The sequence below is a fragment of the Macaca nemestrina genome, chromosome 5 (genome assembly GCF_043159975.1).
Source record: "Macaca nemestrina isolate mMacNem1 chromosome 5, mMacNem.hap1, whole genome shotgun sequence".
In the NCBI taxonomy this organism is placed as follows: Eukaryota; Metazoa; Chordata; class Mammalia; order Primates; family Cercopithecidae; genus Macaca; species Macaca nemestrina.
The window spans coordinates 88,769,812-88,795,297 of NC_092129.1; positions in this window are offsets into that span (position 1 = coordinate 88,769,812).

Here is a 25,486-nt window from a genome sequence, read left to right on the forward strand (position 1 = left end):
CTCAAGACTAAAGACATGATCTGCCATCCCACTTCAGAAAGACATACCCCTGCCCTACTTCTATATGTGAAGAATCCCAAAGTCTTGCCATAGCTACTTAGAATTTATGGCTATGTTTCTATAGTCTTACAGGATACCTGGGTCATGTTGATTCAGCTATTGCATTTACAGGAAATTAAGGACAAGAGAGAGCAAGCCTCAATCTAAGGAGACGTCTTCCCATTTCCCATATAATCAGCAGTACTTAGTTTCATAAACACAAAATTCAAACACACATACACACAAGCACATTCATTCTCTGTGAGCCTTTTACTACCCTCTCTGGAATCCTCTTGGTTTTATCAATACCTGAGTCTACCATGGTGCATGAGAATGAATGTTTATGTCCCTCCCAAATATACATGTTGAAATCCAAATTCCAGTGCGATAGTATTAGGAGGTGGGACGTTTGGAAGTTAATTAGGTCATGAGGGTGGAGTCTTCATGATTGGAATTGGTGCCTTATAAAAGAGATCCCAGAGAGTCCTGTTGCCCTCTTTATGCCATGTGAAGTCACAAGAAGAAGATGGCAGTCTGCAAAGAAGGCCTTCCTCAGAACCCAACCATGCTGATACTCTGATCTTGGACTTACATCCTCTAGAACTGTGAGAAATAAATTTCTGTTGTTTATAAGCCTACATACTATGGTACTTTGTTATAGCAGTATGGACTGACTAAGAAAAATGAGCTGAACCCACCCTCCCAGCTGATATAGCCTGGCTAGAAGATGCAGTTTCACTGTGGTCCCTCTGTATGAAGACTGGTAAACACTAGGGCTCTGAAAGTTATTCTAACAGAAAACCTCAATACAAAATGACAAGAAAGTTTGTAATATAAATAGACTCCAGTCAATCTTGTGAGCTAAGGAACCATTTCTCCTTTGAGTGTCAGTCCTTCCAGTGACATCAGAATATAGGCCTATTGCCTCACATTAGGCTTCCATCTTTCAATGCATACATGTTAGAAAATTATTAGATCTAAGAATGTCTACCTAGTGCAATATAGTCATGATAGAGTTTTCATTCAGTCATGTATTTGTTCAATCAGTAAAGGTCCCTAATCTATTTAAATATTTGCTGAGCCACTAGACTATCCTGAACATTGTGCTAATGTCCAAGGATATGCTAGTGAGCAAAGAGAATCCCCTGAAAACAGTATTCCCTTTTTCTCCTTAAGCTCATATGCCAGTTGGGAAAGCTGATGTTAAAGAATCACAGAAATGAATACGCAATTGAACTGTATTTTGTTGTAAAAGAGAGGAGGCATATGGCATGAGAGAGCATTGAGATGGGCCAGGGTCCTCAATGGTCCCCAAGATTTCTACCCACTGTTGTATATATCCCGTATAATCCCCTACCCTTGAGCATGGGCAACACGTGTAAATGAAATAAGATCTCTCTCCTGTGATTAGGTTACTCATCAGTTGGCTTTGGGTTCATCAAAAGAGAGATTATCCTGGTTGTACCTGGACAGACCTGGCCTAATCAGAGGAGCTTTTAAAAGATGGTGAGGTAGGGAGATGGAATAAGATGGGAGAATAAAAGGCTCCATCAATCGTCACCCTCACCCACCCACAAACACCAATTTAACAACTATCGAAACACAAAAAAAGCACCTTCCTAAGAACCAAAAATCTGGTGAGCACTCACCTGAAAGAGGCACTGAAGAGGTAGGAAAAACAGTCTTGAATCTCCAATGCCACACCCTCTCCCATCCCCAGCAGTGACAGTGTAGTACAGAGAGAAAAATCTGAGCACTTGAGAAAAGGAGAGCACAGCAATTCTGAAACATTGCATTAAACTCAATGTTGCCCTGTTATAGCAGAAAGCAAAACTAGAAAGGACTCAGATAACATCCATGCAAGAGAGAACATTTAGCCCGGCCCTGGCCAAAGGGAAATCGCCCATTCCAGTAGCTTGAACTTGAGTTCCTGCAAGCATCACGACTGCACAGGTTAAAGTGCATTGGGGCTCTAAATAAACTTGAAGGACAGTCTAGGCCACAAGGACTGCACCTTCTAGGAGAGTCCTAGTGCCTGTTGAACTGGGCTCCATGACTGTGGACTGTGAGAGCAGTGACCTACTGAAACACTAGCCAGGGTAGCTAACATAGTGCTGGTGACATACCTCCACTAACCCAAGGCTGCATAGCTCGCAGCTTTCAGAGACCCCATCCTTCCACTTGAGGAGAGGAGAGGGGAGAGTGGAAGGACTTTGTCTTGCATCTTACATGCCAGTTCAGCCACAGTAGGATAGGGCACCAGTCAGTCATTAGGCTCTCTTTGCAGGCTCCTGGATGACATTTCTAGACACAATCTGCACCAGAAGTGATATGGTTTGGCTATGTCCCCACCCAAATTTCATCTTGAGTTGTATAATAGCTCTCACAGTCCCCATGTATCCTGGAGGGACCTGGTGGGAGGTAATTGAATCATGGTGACAGGTTTTTCCCATGCTGTTCTCATGATAGTAAGTCTCATGAGATCTGATGGTTTTATAAAGGGCAGGTTCCCTGTACATACTCTCTTGCCTGCCACCATGTAAGATGTGCTGTTGTTCCTCCTTCACCTTCTGCCATGATTGTGAGGCTTCCCCAGCCATGTGGAACAGTAAGCCCATTAAACCCACGCCCTCAACAATGAGTCCCAGGATAGGCAGCATTCACCACAAGCTGACTGAAGAGCCCTTGGGCCTTAAGGTAACATCAGTGGTAGCCTGGCAGCACTCCCTGTGGGCCTATAGTGGCAGTGGTCATGATGTCTTGCTTACAAGAAACACACTTCACCTATAAAGAAACACATAGACTGGAAATAAAGGGATGAAAAAAAAAATCCCATGCTAATGAAAACCAAAGAAAGCAGGAGTAGCTATGTTTACATCAGACAAAATAGATTTCAAGACAAAGAAGGACACTATATAATGACAAAGGGATCAATTCAGAAAAAGAATACAATAATTTTAAATATGTATACACCCAACACTGGAGCACACACATGTATAAAGCAAATATGACTAGAACTAAAAAGAGAGATAGGTCCCAATAAAACAGTAGCTGGAAGCTTTAACATCCCATTTTCAGCAATGGACAGATCTTCCAGGCACAAAATAGACAAAGAAACATTGAACTTAATCTGCACTATAAGTCAAATGGACCAAATAGATATTTACAGAACATTTCATCCAATGGCTTGAGAATACACTCTCTTTTCCTTAGCATATAGATCATTCTCAAGGATATACCATATGTTAGATCACAAAATAAGTCTAAAAATGTTCAAAACAATGAAATAATATCAGGCATCTTCTTTGACCACAAAGGAATAAAACCAGAAATCAATAACAAGAAGAATTTTGGAAACTATAACAACATGTGGAAATCAAACAGTATGCTCCTGAATGATCAGTGGGTCAATGAAGAAATTTCAAAGGAAATTGAAAAGTTTCTTGAAACAAATGATAATGGAAACACAACATACCAAAATCTATGGGATACAGCAAAAGAAGTACTAAGAGGGAAGCTTATATCTCTAACTGCCTACATCAAAAAACAAGAAAAACTTGCAATAACCACTTTAACGATGAATCTCAAAGAACTAGAAAAGCAAAACAAACCCAAAATTATTAGAAGAAAAGAAATACTAAAGATCAGAGCATAAATAAATTTGAAATGAAGAAAACAACCAAATGATTAATGAGAAAAAGTTGTTTTTTTGAAAAGTTAAACAAAACTGACAAAACTTCAGCTAAGAAAAAAAAGAGAAGATCCAAATAAATAAAATCAGAGATAAAAAAGAACACATTGTAATGGATACTCCAGAAATTCAAAGGATCATTAGTGGCTACTATGAGCAACTATATACCAATAAGTTGAAAAATCTGGGAGAAGTGGACAAATTCCTAGGCACATGTAACCTACCAAGATTGAACCATGAAGAAATGCAAAACCTGAGCAAACCAATAACAAGTAATGAGATCAAAGCCATAATAAAAAGTCTCCTAGCAAGGAAAACCCAGTACCAGGTAGCTTCACTGCTGAATTCTGCCAAACATTTAAAGAACTAATACCAATTCTGTTCAAACTATTCAGAAAAATAGAGGAGGAAAAAATATTTCCAAACTCATTCTATGATGCCACTATTACACTAATGCCAAAATAAAAGACACAACCAAAATAAAACTACGGGCCAATATCTCTGATGAACACTGATGCCAAAATTCTCAACAAAATACTAGCAAACTGAATTCAACAACACATTAAAAAGATCATTCAGGTGGGATTTATCTCAGGAATGCAGGGATGGTTCAACATATGCAACTCCATCAATGTGATTCATCATATCAACCGAATGAGGGACAAAAACAATATAATCATTTCAATTGATACTAAAAAAGCATTTAATAAAATTTAATATCTCTTCATAATAAAAACCCTCAAAAAACTGGGAATAGACAGAACATACCTCAACATAATAAAAGCCATATGTGACAGACCCACAGCTAGTATCATACTGAATGGGAAAAAACTGAAAGCCTTCCCTCTAAGATCTGAATCACAACAAGGATGCCCACTTGCACTACTGTTATTCAATGTAGTACTGGAAGTTCTAGCAAGAGCAATCAGACAAGAGAAAGATATAAATGGCATCCAAATTGGAAAGGAAGAAGTCAAACTATCCTTGTTTGCAGATTACAGGATCTTATACTTGAAAAAAATCTGAGAACTCCACCAAAAACTTAGAAATGATAAATTTAGTAAAGTTGCAAGATACGAAATCAACATACAAAAATCAATAGCACTTGTATATGCCAAAAGCAACTTGAAGAAGAAATCAAGATAGTAATCCTATTTATAATAGCTACTAATAAAATTAAGTACCTAGAAACTAACCAAAGAAGTGAAAGATCTCTGCAATGAAAGCTATAAAACATGGATGCAAGAAATTGAAAAAGATGCAAAAAGTGGAAAGATACTCCTTGTCCATGGGCTAGAAAGTCAATACTGTGAAAATGTCCATATGACCCAAAGCAATCTGCATATTTCATCCAATCCCTATCAAAATATCAATGACATTCTTCACAGAAATAGAAAAAACAATCCTATAATTTATATGGAAGCACACAAGATCCAGAATACTCAAAGCTATCCTAAGCAAAAAGAACAAAACTGACTTCAAATTATATTACAGAGCTATAGTAACTAAAATCTCATGAAACTGGCATTAAAAACAAACACATAGACCAACGGAGCAGAATAGAGAAACCAGAAATAATTCACACGTCCACAGTGAACCCATTTTCAACAAAGGTCCCAAGAATATACATTAGGGAAAGGACAGTCTCTTCCATAAATGGTGCTGGGAAAACTGGACGTCGCTATGCAGAATAAGAAGACTACACCCTTATCTCTCACCATATAGAAAACAAAAATAATGAAATCAAAACATATTAAAAACTTAAATCTAGGACCTCAAACTATGAAACTACTAAAAGAAAATAATTGGGGAAACTCTGCAGGACATTAGGGTGGGCAAAGACTTTTTTTGAGTAATAACACGCAGGCACAGGCAACCAAAGCAAAATGAACTAATGGGATCACATCACGTTAAAAAGCTTACACCTCCTGGCTAACTGGGTGAAACCCCGTCTCTACTAAAAAATACAAAAAATTAGCCGGGTGTGGTGGCAGGTTCCTGTAGTCCCAGCTACTCGGGAGACTGAGGCAGGAGAATGGCGTGAACCCAGGAGGCGGAGCTTGCAGTGAGCGGAGATCGCGCCACTGCACACTGCGCTCCAGCCTGGGCGACACAGCGAGACTCCGTCTCAAAAAAAAAAAAAAAAAACCTTACACCTGTAATCTGAGCACTTTGGGAGGCTGAGGCGGGTGGATCATGAGGTCAGCAGATCGAGACCATCCTGGCCCACATGGTGAAACCCTACCTCTACTAAAAATACAAAAATTAGCCGGTTGTGGTGGTGTGTGCCTGTAGTCCCAGCTACTCAGGAGGCTGAGGCAGGAGAATCGCTTGAACCTGGGAGGCAGAGGGTGCAGTGAGCCAAGATCATGCCATTGCACTCCAGTCTGGGTGACACAGTGAGACTCCGTCTCAAAAAAAAAAGAAAAAAAAGCTTCTGCGCAGCAAAGGAATCAATCAACAAAGTGAAGAGAGAAGAGAAACCCACAGAATGGGGAAAAGTATTTGCAAACTTCCCATCTGACAAGGGATTCATAACCCAAATATATAAGGAGCTCAACCAATTCTAGAGGAAAAAAAAATCTAATAATCCAATTAAAAATCGGCAACAGATCTGAGTAGATATTTCTCAAAAAATGACATACAAACGGCAAAAAAAAAAAAAAAAAGACATTTGAGACAGTGCTAAGTATCATCGATCATCAGAGAAATGCAGATCAAAACTACAGTGGGATATCCTCTCATCCCAGTTACAATGGCTTTATCCTAAAGACACTGTATGCCAGTATCAAAATACCTCATATAACCCATAAGTAGATATACCTATTATATATCCAGGAAAATTAAAAATTAAAAAAATTTAAAATAACAATAAATGTAAAAATAAAATATAAAAGAAGGTGGAGCATCAGAAAGATGCACTCCTGCTGGCCTGGAAAAAAGTTAACAGCCATCTTATGATCTCCCTATGGCGTCATGTGGCAAAGAACTATAGACAGCCTCTAGTTGCTCAGAACAGTCACTGGCCAACAGCTAGCAAGAAACAGGGGATCTTAGTCACACAACCTCAGGGAATTTAATTCTAAAAACTATCAGTGAGCATGGAAAAGAGCCCTGAGCTTCAAATGAGAAAAGCAGCCAAGCCAAACCCTGTTCAGACTTGTAAGATGTGAGCAGAAAATCTAGCCAAGCCATGTGCAGACTTTTAACCCAAGGAAACTATGAGATAATAAACTTGTGTTCTCTTAAGCAGCTAAACTTGTGATCATTGGTTTTGTAGCAATACAAAACTAATACAAACATAGAAGATATAGTTGACCTAGTCAGAGAAGGCTTTCTTGGGGAAGGAATATTTGAACTGAAATCTGAGGAATAAATTGAATTTAACCAGGGGAAAGGTGTTGGAGTTATGGAAATCAGATACAATGGATTTAGATTTAGAATCTTTAAAAGGCTTAGGGCTAAAGGAAGCGTGGCAAACACAAGAAATATAAAGACATCTAGAGTGGTAAAGAAGGGGAAAATAGAAAATTATGGGGGGCGGGGAAGGGAGATAAAGCAGGACTTTGAAGACCATGTTAAGGAATTTGATTGTATTCCCAGTGATTAGTGTTACTGGTCTTTTCCTCTAGTGTTATCAGGAGTATCTTTCACTGGAGATTTTCATCCCAGGAGTCGCTAGGAGCAGTTCTATAGCTTTTAATTCTGCTGCTTATGAGATAGGGATCATCCTACCTTGCCCAAGACCCTTCAGTGGACATATAGGGTCTAGACTTATCTTCTAGACTTATTTGGAGATCTTATGCTTCTTGATCACCTTCCAGTGTCAAATTTTGAAATGAGTTGAGAATTAGGAACAATGGGGAAGGTGACAGGGGTGAGGAACAGAGGAGAAAGAGAAAATTATCCACATGGTCAAAACTGTAATATACTTAACCTCTAAACTCTTATTCTCTGACTTTTCTAACTGTCCTGCTGCAGATATAGGTCTTATGTAAGAGGAACTCAGGATACAATAGAAATTTCCAAAAGTAGACGTGTTTCTATAACGTAACATCCATATGACATCTTTTGCAGTAAGAGTTAGTAAGTGAAGTTTTCAAATACCTCTTTGCCACTCTTTCATAATATATGAAGAGATTATGCTTCTCATGCAATATAAGATCTTCTTTATTCTCTGACTTTTTATTCTAAAATTTAAATGCCAAAATTAAGTCAGTTTTTATAGTTGAATACCTTTAAGAAATCCACAACAACCTTGACTTAATGAACCAAACAAACTGCTAAGGTTATCATAAAGAAAGCAAGTATTTCTCAGGTTTCCATTGCTCACGAGGGAAAGTTTCACTGTTAAACACTTTTTAAAAAGTGACTGATAAAGTATAATACAAATTACATAAGTTATGGTTCACTAGATTCAGCAATTCCATACTATATAGAAATTTAATCAATCTTTCAGGGATTTCAGACATATCACAGTAGGAGGCACTTTTGACCTTTCATGGAGAGGTAAGCAAGATGAGGTACTGAACTGCATATTTCAGTGGGTTTGTTGGATTATGTATAATTGTCTTTTTCAGAATTTCTGGCCAAATTTGAGCCTTCCTATTTGACAATTTATTCCATTTTACATATGAAAAGCAAAACCCACATTTTGCTTATTTGAATCAAAAATTTACCCTTATGCAAATCTAAATCATTTCTCTCTCTGCCTCAAGAAAGCTAGAGAATAAATAAAGGAGGGTACCATGCAAAGCTATATGAATCGCATTAAAATCATCCCCTTTGCAGCACTTTTATACTTCCTTAATAGTCCTGGTTAACAGTGCTGGTCATAATTAATAAGAGTGTTCTGTTTCACTTTTTAAAGTGTGCCAGTTCGGATGATAAACCGTATATGTTCATCCTAGTCAATTCTGGCACTATATCCAGGAAGGTAACCCTAATGCTTCTGCCTAGTTGTTACTGTCCTATATTGGTATTGGGTAGAGATGAAGAGGGGGTTATATGTTCTTCAATAGAGGAATCAGTATAGCTCAAAACACTTATTTGGGTTCCAAAGAAGTAGAAAATACTATGAAAGAGAAACAGAAAACCTAAGGATATGCAACTGAAGCCCAATTCACCTCTAAATAAAAAAATAAAACATTAGCTTTTTATGAATAAAAATACAAAAAGTCATACACAACCTGATATATGTGACTTTTAACCCTTAGAATTGTGTTCTTTTCCATGCCATGCTCTCTCTCAGCTTACAACTAGAATTATATCTACAACTGTCAGATTTTGAGTATATTTATAAGAAGGACTCACAAAGGAACTCATTTGCCATTTAACCTGGCACAAAGTGCCACCCTAAGAGCACAACCTTTAGCCACAGTCAGTTAAATATCCATCATAGTGCCCAGGCCAGCATAAAGCTTGAAATTTTAGAACTGTTTGTTTGTTTTTGCTATTCCAAGAACAAAAATATTTTTCCCACATGATTTAATGGCCTTGGCAGATTAGAGGTTCTAACTGACATCCCCTGAGTGAGACTGTCAAAAATGGAGCAGAAGGATAGCCACAGCTTGGAACTGAGAACTGAATCTGCCAACTATTGGAGAGTTTGCTCAGCCTTCTAGTGAAAACTGCCCATCTCTACTAAAAGCAGAGAATAGAAATGAGGGATGGGTCAGATAAAATATTCTACCTCATAGGGGGTTTGTAGGGTGGTTAATTCATTATATTTCTATAGTGTGAGACAGTTTTCTTCTGGGAGAAAAGACAGTATTACTATACAAGTCAGTAAATACACAGTTTAAGTTCACAGCACAGAGCTGAACGCAGATTGATGATTTTTCAAATAGCCTATGGTAGTGATTATGACTATGAGTAATGAGGGGAAAAATGTATTTTTTACACAAATTTTGTGAACATTTTCAAACTGAAAATGCAAGCATTAACTATCAAGAATACATATCTAGATTAAAAATAAAACAAAAGGACATTTTCAATGTATTTCTGTTCATTTTTCAGCACAAGAGTGAATTTTTTATGAAATTAATTTCCTCTGCATTTACAACAATGGACCAGAATTAAAATGGAAAAATAAAACCAAATGAAAACAATGAGCCACTGTCTTTGTTTTCTAAACAAGAGGGAAAATAAAATCCTCACAGGTTTAGAAACGGTGATACATTTAAAAATTAATATTGGCAGTCTTTATTTACTTGACACTTTCAAGATTGTAATTAAAGAAGCTCAATAAATGTGTAATAGACACAGGAAAGTATTAAAGGTGACATTCCAACCATGAGATCTCTTTTAGATAGTAACAAAAAGAAAAAAAAAAAGGTCTAATTTTACTGTCATTGATAACCATATTCTCAGCTCTTTGAGAACCAGAACACTAGCATCCATAATTGTTTGGGTTGTATCTTACAGTTCAGCGCTTCAAATTCACTCTTCCTTGTAGCGGGGGAAAAATGGTTAATAAGAGGTTAAATTAAGAGAGTCCAGTGTTTGCCTTTCCCTGGCAGATGCCCATGGCCTTGTCCATTTCTGCTCCTCTTGGTTCCCTAGAGCACCCTGTCCAACACTAAAATATGGCAAATGCTTAAGGAAAATGTGTTGTCTCAACCGCTGTACCTTACAAGGTAGGACTCTGAGCACCTGTAATAATGTATCTTAATAACTAGAACAAACACTTGCTCTTGCTAAATTGAGGCAAGTAAAATTTTGCCCCTAGATTTTAATGGCTCTAAAACCTAGAAAAGGCCAAATCTGTTATAAAATGTTATCAGATAATACCTTCACCCAGGGCTCTGAATACATTCACATAAAGTGATCTCTGTTTTTCCATCAAGGTTTCTGTCAAGAATATCTTAGCCTCATTGCCTGTGTTTACACTATCATTTCACTACCAAGATGAAGTAGTAATTTTCAAACATGAAAGAGAGCATAATAATATTTTAAATGACAATGGGCACTTTATTATGTAAGTCAATGCCAACATTGTGGGGAAAATCTTTAGAGATTAAATTGAATGGTGACTTTGATCTAATGGTATCCACAGTCCTACACAGGACTAGTGCCAACCAGTAATTCACCTGATTAACTCAAAAAATTATTCAGGATTCCAAAAAACAAAACAATTCTCTAGAAAATTTAAGCTAAAACATTTTTAGACCAAATGATAGAGGCTAACACAAGAATCTAAAAAGAAAGTGCAAAGAATGTTTAACATAATATAGAATCAAACAGGGACGTGTTCATCTCTCTGTTGTCAAATGTTAATTTGAATTGCTGCTGGGGATTACTGTAAGGAGTATCAATGAGACTTGCAGATGTAGCAAATTCATTGTGTGCCTTATAACCAGTGTAAATTCAGTGTGCCACCACCTGTAAACATGAGCAATAGATTTCTTTTCCTTTTTTTTTTTTTTGAGACAGAGTCTCGCTCTGCCACCCAGGTTGGAGTGCAGTGTCGCCATCTTGGCTCACTGCAAGCTCCGCCTCCCGGGCTCACGCCATTCTTCTGCCTCAGCCTCCCAAGTAGCTGGGACTACAGGTACACGCCACCAAGCCCGGCTAATTTTTTGTATTTTTTAGTAGAGACGGGGTTTCACCTAGTTAGCCAGGATGGTCTCGATCTCCTGACCTCGTAATCCGCCTGTCTCGGCCTCCCAAAGTGCTGGGATTACAGGCTTGAGCCACTGCGCCCAGCATAGATTTCTTTTCTTTTCTTTTTTTTTAAATGACCTAGAAAGTATTTAACAGGCTATCCTTGGGGAACTAACACTTCCTTGAACTAATTAATCACCGAATGCCACCACTGCTCCAATCCAATGAATATGAAAAAGGAATTATTGGCCGATAAAAAATTCTCTAGAAAAGGAAGTGTTGATACACCACTATTGGAAGGCAAACACCCCTGGAAACATTTACAAGTTTATTTCGAAGAGCATCATTTTAAATAGCAGAAAAAAATCAGAAATGTGTTAATACTGACACTAATTTGAACTTTTTCCATTTCCTTAGTACTTTGAAAGAAATATGGGATAAAAAGCAGCTAGGTAATTAATATTAAGAACATTAAAAGGAAAAAGTGTTTTATAGTAGCTAGAACTCTGGACTGGACCCAGCTGCAAAGGAGACTGAATTCTATTTTTGGCTTGACAACTAACCAACTTTATAACGCCAGACAATTTACTTCAGCTCTGTTCTCAGTATCCAAAATGAAAAGTTTAGAGCAGATGATGTTTAAGATCTCTTCCAGTCCTAATCTTCTATAAAATGTCAACATTTTTAGAACTACTTTTTGTTTCACATCTGTACAGCTTTGTCAATATTTAGGCCACTATATAAGAGTTATGGTTTGGATTTAGCATTTACAATCAATATTTGAATTTTCATTATTACTTAGCTAGGTATCTTTGAATCCTGACAGTGTTTGCTCTCTCACATACTTTAATAATAATAGTAAACAAGGGAATCTTTATGAAACCAAGCAGTACCTAAAGGTTGTGACTGACCAGAGACAAATATCAAACCTAAGATACTTTGAATATATTAGAAGTATCTTCTTTTTAGGACTTCAAAGCACAAAGCATTTTTCTTGTTCATTATATTCTTATGGTCTTCTAGTTATCTGCAGAATACTAAAATAGGTTTAACAAACGGAAGAGGTGCAAGAATTATGCAATTTGTTACAAGAACCCATGAAGTAAGAACTCTAGTTCTTGTTCAGCTGTTCACTATGGAAAGCTACATGAAAATTACATAAGGTAAATGCACCAGATGCAAAAATCTGAAGACACCTGCCAACAGGCAAATAAAAATAAAATCTCTGCCAGCGAGGACCATAAATAGGGAGAACGCTGAGTGTGAGTCCACCCCAAATAGTCTAGTGTACTCAAATAACATATGATATACTCTCTCAATAACAAAAAAAATAACATTTTTTGAAGTTTTACTATGAATGCATAATAATTGTGGTAAGTACTTCACATAAATTTTTCATTACAGAGGCTGGAAAGCTGAAACTACATGTTCTAAATTTCCTTGTATCTAGAATTCCAGCTATAGTTTAGGTATTAACAGTTATATGCATTTGCATGATACTTGAATTCAATACTAATCTAAGTTGGGGGGAAGTTGTGATGCACAAAGCATCCATTTTTTCTGGGTCAGATCTAGTAGATGTGGTATGAATCTGGAGTCTAGAGTTCTAGTGGTAGACTGTTGATTCCCCAGACTCTTAATTGTAGTAGAGTTTGTGATTTTCCTGGCAGAACTGTTCTGCCACTATTCTGTGAGTCTCCCTGCAGGCCCAGTCTAGCTCCTAATCCTCCTAGAATTCCAACATTTCGGAAGCAGTTAATTCCTTGCATTTAATTTCTTTTTGCTTAAAATAGCTGAAGTGTTTTCTGTTATCAGCAAATGAACCCTTGACTAACACAGAATTTGTATCAGGAGTAATTGTAGATGCAATGCTCAAAGGTGAGCATCTGAGTTTGCTTTATAAGGATTTCATTTCCAGAAAGGGTTGAATATCAGTGGAACAAGGTCTCCAATAGAGAAGCAGATAATTCAGTTACCACCAATGGTCACCTGGAATGAAGTGCCCACTGAATATACAACTTTAATGAAATATGAGGTGGTTTCCAAAACATAGTATGATGAGCAAAATGATGCAAGGACAATCAGGTAGATTAGTGGCTTATAACTGCATTGAAGAATTACAAGAAGAAAAATAACATGAATTCTTTTTTTAAGCCAAAATCTAACAGGGAGTTTCTCTGACTGCCTTAAAAGAATCTCTTATCTTTACTGTCACAGAGCTGATTCACTAAAAACTAAAAAAAGAATCTGATCCTTTAGTTGCTGAATTACAACAAATCTTATGTTTCTTATGTGAAAATTAAAAACTTGATTAGTTAAGAATTTTCCTTAAATTCCCAAGGAAGGAGTAGGACCTTGAGACTTTAAAGATGACAATTGGGAACATTCATATTTTTGAGTACACAGCACCCCCAAATCCTGCCAAACCTCTGGAGTCAACAGAGATACTCTTCCTGACTGATGAGACTGGTTCTACCTTGTAGAAAGACCTGATAATGACCCCATTTGAGGCTATTAACCTTGTAAAAAGACACCCATTCTTCTCCTGCCACACCCTATTTTCTTCCAGACCTGCGTCAAATTTTATCATGTAGTCAGTTAATTACCTGAAACCTAAACTCATTTAGTCCTAAAATCATCTAGTGAGGATGTTGGAAACATCTTGGTATAGCATTATACATAAGAGGGAATGTAAGACTTAGGGAAATTGAAATGTTGAAGTAAACCTATCACGTGCCACATCTCCCATGCCCAAAGTACATTCCCTTCACAAAGACCTTGACAAATGAATTGTACAAGGAATATCTTATCCTCAGAACAGTTCCCCCTGAGGAACAAAATCCTCAGAAAGTACAGTCATAGCTATCCTCTGAAGTCAGGAAGGAAAATGGTATATGTTGCCATCAAAATGGAGTCCTTGACTTCAGTGGGAATGATGAGATCCAAATGTGGTAGAGACTTAACTATAAGAGCTAAGGAGAATAATGTTACCATAATAGGTATTATGGCTAAAGGATCATCAGAATGAACTTTGACAATAACTAATTAACCACAGGGTCCTTATGGTAGTGTCACAGGTTAGCTACCATGTTTCTTAAGGGTGCATTTCTGTTGTTTGAACACTGAAGGCTGGGCAGTGAGCCAAGGCCATGGTGCCCAGCCAAGGAGAAGGTGCCCTGAGAACCTGAACATCCCAGAAAGTATCTGAGAACCTACCAAGAAAAACAGTCTCATCAGTTAAACACCATAGACAAGGGGCCAAAAAATTAGTTTAAAAGCAGTTTGGAGATGGGAGTGAGGGCAGATCTCTAGAGCCGTCCTGCTGCCATCCAGGAGTACCCTTTCTGTAAGACTTAATAAACTCATCTACTTATCAAACTTGACTTGTTCAAGTCATTCTTCGGTCTCTTGGTTCCTTCCCAGTTTGAAGGGGACATTACAGTCCCAAGCTTTCCTCATAACACTTATAACTAAAATAAATGGGCAACCTAATTTGATCTACATAATAAAAACTTATAGAATGAAAACTTGTAATAGAGTAAAAAAAGGCCTGACTTCAGTCACCCTAGCAGAAAGTCACAGCCTCACACAAGCCAGGTACAGATGTGGAAGACCTACAAAGATCACCTTCCAGTCTTCCCCAAACAATCCGTAGCTACTTACTGCAGTGACAATGCATTGAGGAAAGAGAAAAACACAGAACTTTTGAAGATTTTCAACATTGGGTCTGAGCTAAAATTAATCCTTGGGAACCCACTGTGATCCACTAGTCAGAGACTGAGCTCAAGGTACTCATGTGATACATGAAATTTTGGCCCAAGTCCACCACTCAGTCAGTTCAGTGTGTCTTTAAATTAATCCTATAGTTATTTCTCCATTTCCCGGGTATATCGTGAAAATAGACATTCTTGACAGATGGAAAAGTCCTAGTGATTATTTTCTGATTCATAGGGTGAGAATTGATATGAGTCATGATAGGCGTGGTAACAATCCTCCAAGAGGGTCTCCAATGGCCCCTGCCTCCTGGTATTTACATCTTTGCATAGTGCCCTTCCACACTGCGTCAAGATTCATCTGCATGACAAGTAGAATGCCACATCCAAGGGTAGGCTGTAAAGGACATTGTGGCTTCTGCCTTCTTCTTTCTCTTGGATCACTCACTCTGAGGGAGCCAGCTGCTATGTCATGAGGAAACCAAACAGCCAAAGGAGAGGCCCATGTAACAAGAAACTGAGGTTTCCTATCAACAGTCATGTAAGTGAGCCATCATTGAAGTGGACTTTCCAGTACCAGTCAAGATTATAGATCCTGCTGATATCCTGACTATAATCTCAGCTAACTAAGTCAGCCCTGAATCCTTGACTTAGGAAAACTGTTCTCAAGTCTAACTACACATCAAATTTTTGTTTTAAAATTCAATCAACTGAGGTCAGGAGTTTGAGATAAGCCTGGCCAACATGGCAAAACCCTGTCTCTACAAAAATACAAAAATTAGTTGGGTGTGGTGGTGCATGCCTGTACTCCCAGCTACTCAGAAGGCTGAGGCAGGAGAATCACTTGAACCCAGGAGGCGGAGGTTGCTGCAGTGAGCCGAGATCGAGCCACTGCACTCCAGCCTGGGCGACAGAGAGAGACTCCATCTCACCAAAAAAACAAAAAAAAAGTCATAAATCAATCACTAAATCACTTTAATGTACAAGAGCCAGTCTCCAGAGTCATGTCTAGGATAACACGGGGAATTTCATTGTATGTTCTCTTTCTTCTTCCTTCTATCCCTCAAACACTCTTATTTGGGTGAAATAAGAACAAAATTAAAGCTAAGGTATAACTTTAAAGGATAGAGATTATGCATGAATGGTCTGGGTGGAGATAAGAGAGATTAAAACAGACAATGGCAGGTTCTTGCTCTAACTACAAACTCTGTGTATTGGTTTGGACCTAAGGTGTCTCTCTGGACCTGATAAGAAATAATCGTTTTTTCCCCCTGGTAGACTGTCATCACACAGAGTTGCCCAACCAGAGGAAAGATATAATTAACAAAAATTTCCACATCCTAGGAACAGCGACCGAATCTCACACATTCATAATATATCACAGGCTCAATAGGTGAAGTCTGGAAAACCCATATTTGGGTTCTGATATACAAATATCCTATTACCTGTGTGGACACCAGTAGCTCTCAACCCAATATAAAAGGAAATCACCTAATTTCATCACCAATTATTGTGAAATTAGGGGATCATTTCAAAAGAATTAGACAAGAGAGGTCTGAGTAAGAGACATTGAAATAAAAATAGTTCCATAATAACTGAGTATGGACGAAGAAAGGATCAGGAATAACTCCAAATAAAATAATAACTCCTAGGAATTTAGCTTTCAGTATTTTTCCATTCCCCTCTCGCGCAAGATATTGCTCTTTCTGAAGTTCTCAGAGCCCTAATCCTACTCCCCACCCTCTACAAACCCAGGATCCCATTTTGGAAGCCCTATACTGGCTTGACAGAGCTCATATTCTAAATTCATCCATTCTCGTTATCACCTCCACAAATGAGCTTTTCTTCATAATATTCCTTCGGCAATCTCTGTTGAAGGTGTCAATTGAAAATGGCTTATGATATTACCTTCCCACAAGATATCTTCAGTTGACTGGCAACCGTCAACCCCTTGAAATGGAAAAGTAATTAATGGTGGAAATTTCTAGGAACAAATAGGTAGGACATGCATGTTTCTAGTTATATTATACATGCCAAGACAGAGAAAATTTTTAAGAAATATATTCTGTCATTCGCATAATTGAAAACTCTGGTATCTACTAAACCACTTCCCCCTTTAGGAAGAATGAATGTTGTCAGAAGTCTAACATATGCCCTTCCCTTAGAGGTTACCTATTCTTTAGTTAAATATCTCCAGTAATAGAGATCTCAGAAATTACCAATATGACCCATCTGTGAACAACACCAAAAATTTGTAAAATTTCATGCTGATGCCAAATCATAACACCTGAATCTCCTACCCATTGATCCAGATTTTACCCTCTGAGTGACAGTGATTAGTCATATTATTTTATCTGACAAGATTTTAAATATGGAATGACAATTATAATGTCTTTTCCAGATTCATATGCTAAAATAAAATTATAACTCCTTCCTGCTAAGATATAATTTTATGCCCTTTTACTATCCCATTTGTTCTTGGATATGCTTGGTTCTGTGTTTCCCAAATGCTGGTCTAGGAATTTGTTTTTTTAAACATAAATTTCTAGGTCTGACTCACATAGATCATGATTTAGTAATCTTTCAGTAGGACTAAATTAGAACTCTAGGTGAAATCTAACTCACAGACCAAAGAATTGTCTCCCTGATTTCTATACTCTTATTGATAGAGTATATGATTGCATCTATCACAATTATTGGTAGTATCCATTTTCAGGATACAAAGAAATAAAATCAATAGGAGGTATCTATAACATCTTTTTTTTTTTTTTTTTTTTTTTTTTTGAGGCGGAGTCTCACTCTGTCACCAGGCTGGAGTGTGGAGTGCAGTGGCGTGATCTTGGCCCACTGCAACCTCTGCCTCCTGGGATCAAGCAAGTCTCCTGCCTCCCTGCCTCAGCCTCCCAAGTAGCTGGGACTAGAGGCACCCACCGCCATGCTCGGCTAATTTTTTTGTATTTTTAGTAGAGACAGGGATTCACCATGTTAGCCAGGATAGTCTTGATCTCCTGACCTCACGATCCACCCACTTCAGCCTCCCAAAGTGCTGGGATTACAGGCATCAGCCACCGCACCCAGTCTATACCATCTTCTTATTCCCATGTATTGGACAGTTGTATCAAGGTAAATTGCTCGTAAGTGATCACTGTCTTTGTTATTTTTATAGCATCTCAGCTTAGATTAAACCTGCATTTTAATTTTAGATTTTCCAAATCAAGAAATATTCCACTCCAGAATAGCAGACCTTCAGGTAAGACATGAAAACTTGCTAATTTATGCCCTTATGATTTTATGCATAATCCAGTATAGGAAATCATGCCTGTTCCGTTCCTAATTATTGTTTTTCTTACATTTTTAAGTTAAGGCTCAAATTCACCAATATCAAGAAAACTTCTAGTGTTAGCTACGCTTTCCCACCTCCTATAACTATTCAATAAATACCTGAATTAGTTTTAAGTGCTCATATGTAGTATCAGTGTTCCACGATTAAAAAACAATATCTCATATCCTTTAGTAAATCTCCATGGCATTGGGTTTTGCAGTCTTCATGTGATTAGTAAATAAGGAATTATTCAAAGAAGGTGAATAACTTTCTCTATTGTGCCATTTTCAAACCTTTATGTCTCCTGTTTATCGAAAAATATTTATTAAGTATTTATTAGGTACCAGGCACTATACTAGACACTGGGGAAAAGGAATAAATAAGATCTAGGTTCCTTCCTTTATGGAGCTTAAAGCCTAGATGAGGAGACATGTATTGAACAAACAATCACCTAGAAAAATATGTAATGAAATTGTGATAGACATTGTGAAGGAAAAGTAGAATGATAGCATACAACAGGGCCTGATTTAGATGATGACTGAGGGAAGACTTCTCTTAGAAATTCACTTTAAGAGAGACATGAATGATGTGCGGTACACAGTCAGGCAAAAGGGACAAACTCCAATCAGAGGTAATAGTACAGAAGAAGTTCCCAGGGAAGTAAGGAGCTCAGTCCTTTTGGGAGAATGAAAAAAATAAAAATAAATAAGACAGGTACTAAAGTGAAAGGGAAAACGGATCATGATGAAGCTGGACAGAGACTAGGTTACAGAGATCCAGTTATAATTCAACTTAGAGGGGTTTAAATTTACCTTAAATGTACTGCATGGACATTGAAGAGCTATAGTAGGGAATGTTGCGTTTTTAAAAGATCATTCAGGGCTACTGAATATGTTGATGGAAATCAAGAGGAAATAGAAATCAAATTTGGAAGCTTCACAGTAGATAGTTTGAGAAAAGATATTTGCTTAAGCTACTATGATGACAATGGATATCTGAAGAAGCAGGCAGACACATTGTAGAATTATATTCTAGGAAAATCAAAGAGGAGGAGTAGAGCCTGACACACTTGCCTTTATACAATGCTTATAAACTGTATTTATTTTCTATAACTACTAAGACTCACTCTTTATGTCTAGTCATCCCTTTACCTTTTGTCTAATTGTTCATTTCAGGTAGAAGATCTGCTTAATTTTGCATAACAACTAGCACAGCATGATACCCATATTATAGTCTCTTAAATCCACTTGATAAAGGGCTATCTAACAAGATTCTGGAGTTCCTTATGAGTCAATATTATAAATATTTAAGAGGGTGTCATAAGGGACAGACTTTTATTTCAGTTCAAAAGAACAAACCTCACATTTTATTTAAATGACATTTTCCCCAAAAAAGTTATTATCAGTTTTGAGTCTGGAATGTGAACCTCATCAGATTAACCTCAAATGTAAGCTTTCAGCAAACACCAATATTTTTAACCTCATTGAAACATATCTCTAAATTTGCAATGAAATATAAATACATTTTAATGTTGCAAATTAGATTTCTATATGAGACATGCAGGACTTCCAAATATACATAAGGTCAACAGGATGAGACTGCAAAATAAAAATAGTCAAATTCTCACTGCATTTGAATATGGGAATATAAAACTCCTGGTCCTAAGCTGTACTCAGAAAAAAACACATGGGGGAAAAATAGTGTTAAAGTCATATAACATCCTTTAACTTTAAAAATCATGCTAATTCTTCTCTCTCCTAGAATGTCAACCCAAAAAGAAACAATGTGAATTACATAGCTATAGATACTCTTTTTATATGTTTTCTTTGCTAGAAAAGGAATAGATATTGAAGAAAGAAAAAAAGGCTGGGGAGGGGGGCAGGGGACTAAATAAGTGTAAAGAGATTCCAAAAGGATTTATATATATAAAGACAATATCTTCTCCATCAGCCCGCATTCCTATTTCAACCTTGATCATTTTCTTCATGGCCAATAAGCACTAACCTAGTGTAAAATTGTATAGAAAAAGTATATGCATATAGGACAGATAAAATACAAGCTGTACCCATTTGGGGTGTTTTTATCATTAACTGCTGTTGCATAAACTGAACATACAATGGGCTGTGACACTGGATAAATCATTTGTTTCCACTTGTTATTGATGACATTTCATAACTCATTTGGGGCTCTGCTTTGCCCCGTCACTCGTGAGTTATGAGGTTATCAATCATGACTGAGAATAAATGATTTATGTAAGTTGCCCTATTGTATATTTTAGGTACAGGATACAATAAAACACACACTATTGATTTCTAATATTGTTGCATTACGTTTATCATGTGTGTTTGTGAGACTGATCTTGCCTCATCTGCTGCAACAACTGAGAATGAAATGTTAAAATAACATAAGAAAATGAATAAAAATGATTCTGAGAATTCCTGTTTTTAATTAATATCTTGATAAAGTCATTTTTAAAGTCTCCTTGAATTAAAAAACAAACTGTCTCAAGAAAGGGGAATTGTAGTTAAGGGCCTGAAATCAATCTATAAAGTTATGATTAATAAACAGAAAAAGACTGAGAGGAACGTGTTGAATAGGGCATATGCCATCCTGAGAACCTACTAAGATACTGAGGAAACACTATTCACTGAGGAACATTTTGCATGATGTATTATACTTGATAGGATCAATGGCTTAGGAACAGGGATAATATGGAAATATGAAACACTTCTTCCAGTCATTTTAAAGAGCAAAGGGGTAGGGTGGAGAGAAAGAAAAAAAAAAGAGATTCTTTTTGGTGATAAAAGCTTAGCCTTTTTAACTCCACAAGGAATATATTATTTGAAAATAAACATAAAGTGATCCCCAAAATGCTCTTGTTTGAATAAATTTCTTTAGAAGGGGAAATGGCATCTTAAGAGATTAAAGAATTTTTCTTTTGCTTCCTTCCCATTCCTTCCAACAACTGACTTCCTTTTTATTTTCCTGATGAGCTTAAAACTATAAACATGGCTTTAAATATATATAGAACTACAAGAAAATGCAAAGAAATTTGAGGGAAGCAATCAAAAAACATATTGAAAATCAAACCGAGAATAAGAGCATCAAAAATCCAGGAACTTTCAGCTATTTGTAATTACGAGAGTAATTGCTATTTTAAAATGTTTTGCGTGTTCCAGGGAAACTCTGGTTCGTAAGCTGAAATTCAAGGAGTTTAAATCACAGCAAAATCTCTTAGAAGCTGATCAAGACTAAATATACAATCAAAACAACCTATTACTTACATATTTTAGTTGATTAAAAAAATTTACCTCTCCGAGCAGCGTTACATAGAAGATGTTGACCAGCTGTGTATCACCCCCAGTGATGAGGGGAAAAAAAATTAATTTGAAGTACACAGAATTTAAGTAAGATATAAAGAAAATTTTCTTCTTCTAATAAAAAAAATTCCTTCTTCTAATATAAAATTTCCTTCTATATATGTTAACTACTGAAAATAATTGTAGAATTTGGAAATTTATAACAGCAGTTTCACTTTTTAGACTGGTTTATATTTCTACTAATCTAATGATCAAGAGTTACATTCAAATTTCAAGTAATTTCTCACAGTCCTTTTCTCTGTTAAATTTTATGATAACACTAATTATTTTAAAGCACTGTTTTATAGAATAATGGGATAAGAGAAATGGAGATTTCAAAAGTGAAAGTTGGTAGCTCATGCAATTAGAAGATGACGTAGTTCTTGAAAAAGTACAGCAGAGGTACATGGCTTAGCTAAAAACTCTTAGATTGGGTCCAATATTATTTAAAATATTTCATTTTTAAATTTTTATTCTAGATAATTTTCTAGGTGCTTTAATTAAGTATACAGTTGCTTAACCTAGGGCCTTTAAACAGGCTTTAAGAGAGTTCAGGAAATACCCCAAATTGTATTTAAAATGGTGTATGAGCTTGTGAAAAGTTCACAACATTATTAAGAATTTCAAAAGTCATTCACAGTCCTCGTCTAAAAACAAACAATTTTTCTAAATATTACAAATCAGCTATTTGAAAGAAGCTTTCATTCACAAGTCCATCATTCGCCTTTCCAAATTGCTTATAAAATTAATTAAACCCTTACTTCAGCTTTATTCTTTGTTTGATTGGTTTTTTGTTTGTTTTTTACTAGGTTCTCCTCACCACTCCCCATCCTATGCGTTTGATTCATTTTGGCAGTTAGTCTGAGGAGAGAAGTACTTAAACTTAGTGGCTAATTTTGCTATCTTTCAAATGCCTTTAGATAAAAACTTGGTTATAAATTCAATAGTTTGAAGTTGTAAACTAAAGTCACTTTTTTTCTTATGTATAAATATCAATTAAATGTGATTTCCGTTCCCCCCACATATAATCAAAGAGTAGCTGCTATTTAAATGTGGCAACTCACATATGGGATCAGAAAAGTCATCTAAAAATGAAAATTCTCCTCTTCTAAAACCAAGGGTAAATCTTGTAACTTTTAATTTCAAATTTTACATTTTTAACAAAAAATGTGATGAGATGTGGGAAGATTACCATTTGATATCAGGAGGCAACACAGAGAAGTAGAAGTATAATTAGGAAGCATTCCTTGAAGATTTGTACAGTAACTAGTGTATGATCAGTCCAGGATTTTTTTTTTTTTTTTTTTTTTAATGAAAGAAAGAAAGAAACTGGTTGTACAGTAACTAGTGTATGATCAATCCAGGTTTTTTTGTTTGCTTTTAATGAAAGAAAAAGAAACTGGGTATAAACCTGATTTAATCAGTTTAGAGCTGTTTTAGTGAGCTTGTTCCCCAAACATTAGAAATGCTGATGGAGCCACAGTAGATATATTTGGTTATGTACCAGGATGGGTATGAGGATACTGGGGACTTAACCCCCAGCTCTGTTCCTGACTCATTGAGTGACCTCAAGCCAGTTAACCCATCTGTTGTTTTTCAGAAGGTGATGACTTGGAGACTGCCTAGCAATTGCTGTGCATTAATAGGGTGACAGTCAGAGGAAGACGCCTGGGGCAGGAGAGATTCCGTGTGAGGAAATCAGCCTTTGCTGCTCTGCCCAATCATGTCAGCACTGCTGCTCTTTCAGGAGGCTTCCTGCCATTGTTGTTCCAGCTCCGGAGCACCTCATGCTGCCAAAGCCACTGCAGGGGGTCACCTTTAACAGACAACCTCATTTTCAAATTTCCAGACCACTAAATCAAATGAACCAATGCAAGGGTAATTTTTTTTAAGGTTGCCAAAGAGATGCATAGAAGAGATGCCTATGTTGGGAAGAGAGAATTACAGCAGGAGTCTTGCTTTGTGATGATTGGAAAAGAAAGTAGATCAGAAAGCAGCTTCATGAGTTTGGGAATTATTTAGATTTTAAATTGTGTTTTGCTCTACATCAAATTGGATTAGAATCCTTGAATCTTATAAGACTTTGATCCAACCATTTCACATTTACAAATTAAAAAGGAGCTTTGGCAGTGAAAATTATATAAGATACAACCAGAAAGATTTGAGGAGCATACAGGCAGATTTAGCCTAAAAGCCCATCCACTTGTGCAATGTCTCATACCAATGTGTTTGTACTTTGAGAAAATATACTCAATTTCTATTATGCTAAACATTCATCAATAGAGAGACATGCAGTCATAAAATTCTGTATATCTATCTTTCTTTATACTGTATCATGTTTCTAAATCCGATAATAACTTTTTTCACAGAAATTGATGTCCTTAAATTTCAGGGTACCAAAAGTGTGGTATAAATGCTGACCAGTTAAAAAATTAAACAAATTTTAACCAAAGTTAAAATAAGTGAGTCATATCATATGTCTGGTAATCTAACATGTCCATCACAACTAGACCCACCCAAAATAACTATGCAGAAGTGAAAGCAATGAGCAAGAGAGAAAGGGGACTGCACATTCAAATCTAAAATTAAGACAGCGATAAACTTGGCTGTGTAGGAAGGAAAGAGAAAAAGTAACTGATCACCTTATATGTAAGCAAGAAGTCTGAGCCAAATATCCATTCAAACTATATAGACTAAATCAGGCATCCCGTAAGAAATAAAAGGATCATCAGCTACACACAAGCAGCATCCTCCAGCACAGTACACTCCAACAACTTCCCAAGACTGCCATGTGTGTGCAGAGCTTCATCAATAGGGTTTGAAAAGCACTGCTATTCTCCAGATAGTGCTCACTACATGAACGCTAACATAAATCAAAAATACTGGCATGTGTTCCCTGTAGTCACTACTGCTTAATCCGCTTACTCTAACCCTTCCCATCTTCACACAGGGTCATCTCTCCATGTAACCAACATATTCCCCTTTTCAAAAATCTTTTCTTTCATGAAGGTTTATAAATGCTTTATTGATTTTTCCACACAAGGCCAGTCAACTTCTGACTTCACAAGAAGAATCGAATAAAGTGGCTGAACCCACTGCTGTTTCCCTACCTACATAACTAAAGTATCACAACCCAGTTAATTTTTGTTCTACTAACTGACCTGGTCATAAAACAGCCACCATCAATCTCAGGGTCTCCAAAGGACAAAGAGTTTGCTGAGCTCCTGTCTAACTGCAAAGTTACAAGTCCACTGGCCAAATAACTTCATGGCTGGCAGAATTATCAGTCTCAGTCCTATGTCTAGAAAAATAAAATCTTGACCCGGCTTTTGATACCTGATTAATTTTCAACAAGCCAGTTAGTCAAAAAAGACTGTCATTCATATCACTTGCATTTTTAAACAAATTAGAATTGTTTATAAACTTGAAAATGTTCTTGTTCCTAATTTAATTAATAATTTTCAGCAATTTTTGAGAAAATGTTTATTTTTTATTATTACAGGTTATTAAAATAATATGCCACTTCATAGGTTCCTTATTTTATTTATACAGTTTATATTATTCATCCATAATTCTTTCTGTCTTCACTTTCTTTCTTTGAACACAACTAAGCATTTTGCACCTCAATTTTCCTGCTTCAAAAATTGAATAGCATAAATCAAAAAAAAATACACAATTCTACACTACACACACACACACAAACACATATATATACACATATATATATTTCTTCTCTACTTAAAAGTACAAAGGTTGA